Here is a 5000-nt window from a genome sequence, read left to right on the forward strand (position 1 = left end):
GGGGAGGGCGCTGCGTCCACACGCTCCGGGTGCTGTCCGAGCTTGCGACGGGCCTGGACGCATATACCATTCGAGAATGGATTGGTTGCGGCCCGATACCGTCGGAGTACCGTCGTGCAGCCGGCCGGGCGACCGAGCCTCTGCCGCGAGCGAACGAATGCCACCGCGACAGGCAAAATAGCCCAGGCCGTAGACCGACACACAACGGGTCGCGACGTTCTACAAAGGGAGAAGTGCACGACTACGTCGCCGGTTATTCGCCGAAGGGGTGTACCCCGCGTTCTGGAACCGAGGTCCCAACGGGGGAATCGCGCACGCCAACGGGAGCCAGCTTCGTCGTCGATGAATCTCCCCATTCGATCTTTTGGGTTTCTCAGGTTTACCCCTGAACGGTTTCACGTACTCTTGAACTCTCTCTTCAAAGTTCTTTTCAACTTTCCCTCACGGTACTTGTTCGCTATCGGTCTCGTGGTCATATTTAGCCTTAGATGGAGTTTACCACCCACTTAGGGCTGCATTCTCAAGCAACCCGACTCTAAGGAGAAATCCTCCCCAAACGCGTACCGGTCGCTACGGGCCTGGCACCCTCTTTGGGTAAATGGCCCCATTCAAGATGGACTTGGACACGGTTCGACGTCACGGGATAGACGGATCCTCCTAAACACTACATTTCCCTGCGGCAATAACCGTGGGATTCAGTGCTGGGCTCTTTCCTGTTCGCTCGCCGCTACTAAGGAAATCCTAGTTAGTTTCTTTTCCTCCGCTTAGTAATATGCTTAAATTCAGCGGGTCATCTCGCCTGCTCTGAGGTCGTCGAACAAACTTGTTAGTTGAAAAAAAAAAAAAAAGAAAAACAAATCGTACACCGTAACGAATCGGAGCAACAAGAACCTGGTGTATATATGGAATCGACCACCACCTCCTACTTCTCCGCGTCCTCCGATAGCATATAATAGCATTTTGCTTTCTCGGAGAAAAGGATATCAATGATGGGTTTTTAGCGCCTCGCCAAAGTGTCTCCCTTCTGTCTTAGTTTTTCATTCGTTCGATGCGAAACGCTCGCTAGGCGTAACCGGCTGATTACTTTTAACGTCCTTCCGTCGCTTTTCAAATTAAAGAAGAACCACGGTGTGTGTCTATGATAGAACTACCCGATCCGATTTTCGTTGATTCTTTGATAGTCTACCAAAGTCCACCGTAAGTTCGAAAGAAAAGCATTCGTGGACTGGACGACCGGCTAAACGCGCGGTCTCGCAATCGATATACATATTCGTAACAAAGAGAGACATGGGGCGACCAACTTCTCAGAGTATATCCCTTCTTTTGGGTTCCGTTCGTATCGCGCTTCTCGTCGTGTTCGTTCGAGCCTCTCCATAGAGGATGATCGTCCGATTCGTTTGATAAATTATCATTTTTCCCTGGGGCTGTACGAACGAACAGAGAGGAAGACGACGACCGACGGATACCACAAATTTCACGTGGTAGGGCATATATTACATATCATAATTATCAGTGTTTGGTCAAATTTCTTTCCAGTGTCCTTTTTGTTATGCTCCAAAACTAGTATACGCTTTATTTTCTCTTTCCTTTGCATAAATTATTAACTTCGGGCAACGTCGGGAGCGCCGGTAATCATTAGATTTGTACGAAACGCGATTTGCGCCCCACGGTGGTTTTTAGTGCCGTCAAAGTCAGAAATCGTAGGAGCGGTGCTTTAACGGGCGGTCGTGATGATACTCCAGACAACACGACGCACGACGCCGTAAAACACTCGCGCGAGTCCAGACTGATCTCTGCCTCACCACGCAAGGGGTGCGCAAACTTGCCAATAATATATAATATTTATTCTTTTTCGTACGTCCAGCGACAAACGCCAACGAAATACCCAAATTCTCGCTCGTACGTTGATACCTTTCTCTTCATCGACCCGGCTCCGAAACGTTCTTCGCCATCTCCCCGAAAGGAGAGGTAAACGACGGCGGGGTTAGGGAATCTGAGAACAACGCAAGCAGTTTTAGGACAAGTGAACGACCCTCAGCCAGGCGTGGTCCAGGAATTTTTATCCGTGGACCGCAATGTGCGTTCGAAATGTCGATGTTCATGTGTCCTGCAGTTCACACGTTGACGCGCAATTAGCTGCGTTCTTCATCGACCCACGAGCCAAGTGATCCACCGTTCAGGGTAATCATATACAATTTACAATTTTTCTCTTTGTATTTAAAAATGCTCCTTGTTCTTTGCTTTAAAAATATTCGATGTTCGCACCTCCGACCAGCGTATCGACGGAGGATTGAACGCGCCATATCGACGACAAAAGTTTCTTTTTGTTTCCTGAATGACGGAAAACCATCGTTCGACGGCCGGGCGTACAGTACATTCAAAAGCCTTTGCGCGTGGCTGCGACCAAACGGGTATAATACACCCGTATATTCTTGGTTCCGAACAGTAACTTCACGCGCAATCGGGCGAACGCACGCGGCAGCGCCCATCGGTTGCTCGATGAAATCGATGCGATAAACTACAGCCTTCTCGGCTGGTCGTCGTTAGTCGCGCGAGCAACGGATGGCCGCACAATCGACGCGTCGTCGTTTGCGATTATTCGCCTCACGTTAGCCATGAGTATGTATATTATTCATTTACGAACGAACGCGGCAGCGTCCATCGGTTGCTCGATGAAATCGATGCGATAAACTACAGCCGTCTCGGCTGGTCGTCGTTAGTCGCGCGAGCAACGATGGCCGCAAAATCGACGCGTCGTCGTTTGCGATTATTCGCCTCAAGTTAGCCATGAGTATGTATAACATTCATTTACGAACGAACGCGGCAGCGTCCATCGGTTGCTCGATGAAATCGATGCGATAAACTACAGCCGTTTCGGCTGGTCGTCGTTAGTCGCGCGAGCAACGATGGCCGCAAAATCGACGCGTCGTCGTTTGCGATTATTCGCCTCAAGTTAGCCATGAGTATGTATATTATTCATTTACGAACGAACGCGGCAGCGTCCATCGGTTGCTCGATGAAATCGATGCGATAAACTACAGCCGTTTCGGCTGGTCGTCGTTAGTCGCGCGAGCAACGATGGCCGCAAAATCGACGCGTCGTCGTTTGCGATTATTCGCCTCAAGTTAGCCATGAGTATGTATATTATTCATTTACGAACGAACGCGGCAGCGTCCATCGGTTGCTCGATGAAATCGATGCGATAAACTACAGCCGTTTCGGCTGGTCGTCGTTAGTCGCGCGAGCAACGATGGCCGCAAAATCGACGCGTCGTCGTTTGCGATTATTCGCCTCAAGTTAGCCATGAGTATGTATATTATTCATTTACGAACGAACGCGGCAGCGTCCATCGGTTGCTCGATGAAATCGATGCGATAAACTACAGCCGTTTCGGCTGGTCGTCGTTAGTCGCGCGAGCAACGATGGCCGCAAAATCGACGCGTCGTCGTTTGCGATTATTCGCCTCAAGTTAGCCATGAGTATGTATATTATTCATTTACGAACGAACGCGGCAGCGTCCACCGGTTGCTCGATGAAATCGATGCGATAAACTACAGCCGTCTCGGCTGGTCGTCGTTAGTCGCGCGAGCAACGATGGCCGCAAAATCGACGCGTCGTCGTTTGCGATTATTCGCCTCTGGCTATCCGTGAGTATGTATAATATTCATATACGAACGAACGCGGCAGCGCCCATCGGTTGCTCGATGAAATCGATGCGATAAACTACAGCCTTCTCGGCTGGTCGTCGTTAGTCGCGCGAGCAACGATGGCCGCAAAATCGACGCGTCGTCGTTTGCGATCATTCGCCTCAGGCTATCCGTGAGTATGTATAACATTCATTTACGAACGAACGCGGCAGCGTCCATCGGTTGCTCGATGAAATCGATGCGATAAACTACAGCCGTCTCGGCTGATCGTCGTTAGTCGCGCGAGCAACGATGGCCGCACAATCGACGCGTCGTCGTTTGCGATTATTCGCCTCAGGCTATCCGTGAGTATGTATAACATTCATTTACGAACGAACGCGGCAGCGTCCATCGGTTGCTCGATGAAATCGATGCGATAAACTACAGCCGTCTCGGCTGATCGTCGTTAGTCGCGCGAGCAACGATGGCCGCACAATCGACGCGTCGTCGTTTGCGATTATTCGCCTCAGGCTATCCGTGAGTATGTATAACATTCATTTACGAACGAACGCGGCAGCGTCCATCGGTTGCTCGATGAAATCGATGCGATAAACTACAGCCGTCTCGGCTGATCGTCGTTAGTCGCGCGAGCAACGATGGCCGCACAATCGACGCGTCGTCGTTTGCGATTATTCGCCTCAGGCTATCCGTGAGTATGTATAACATTCATTTACGAACGAACGCGGCAGCGTCCATCGGTTGCTCGATGAAATCGATGCGATAAACTACAGCCTTCTCGGCTGGTCGTCGTTAGTCGCGCGAGCAACGATGGCCGCACAATCGACGCGTTGTCGTTCGTTTGCGATTCGCTTCAGGCTACCCGTAAGGATGTATATTATTTTATTACTTCCTCGCCGTCATCAGGACGTTTCGTTCGGAGCACGACGACGAGCACACACGCCACCGGGCAAAGCGGGATACGCAAGTTCAAACCGTAAAGGAACGTCGCGAAACGATGTTCGACGGCGTCTCGTTCCTCGGCTGTAGATCCTTGGGCGCTTTGTTTCGGCCCCTGCGCGTTGTGTGTGACAATCGGTCGTCGTCTCCTCTTCGAGCGAGCGCAACGTAAACAGCCAGCATCGTATCTCCGACCGAGACGCGTATATAATGGAAAAATTGACGGCGGGTGACATCCTCGATCGTCGCAACGATGGGTCTTATTTTCTCTTCTCCTCCTCTTTCTTTCGTTAGTAATGGACGTTTTCTTGTTTTTGTTCGAGATCTTTGTTTAGTAATGGACGTTTTTGTGTTATGTTCTTTCGTTTCTTTGTTCGTTTCGACCCAATCGTGTAAACGACGACGCGCGTCACCTCA

General features: G+C 50.6%; 1 non-coding gene across 1 annotated transcript; it reads right to left on the minus strand.

The window, feature by feature from the left end:
• Positions 1 to 2028: 2028 nt before the first annotated feature.
• Positions 2029 to 2184, minus strand: LOC143351394 (5.8S ribosomal RNA). Its single transcript, XR_013081722.1, has one exon. It is a non-coding gene; the product is annotated as a 5.8S ribosomal RNA (ribosomal RNA).
• Positions 2185 to 5000: the final 2816 nt, after the last annotated feature.

This window comes from Colletes latitarsis, unplaced genomic scaffold (genome assembly GCF_051014445.1).
Source record: "Colletes latitarsis isolate SP2378_abdomen unplaced genomic scaffold, iyColLati1 scaffold0158, whole genome shotgun sequence".
In the NCBI taxonomy this organism is placed as follows: Eukaryota; Metazoa; Arthropoda; class Insecta; order Hymenoptera; family Colletidae; genus Colletes; species Colletes latitarsis.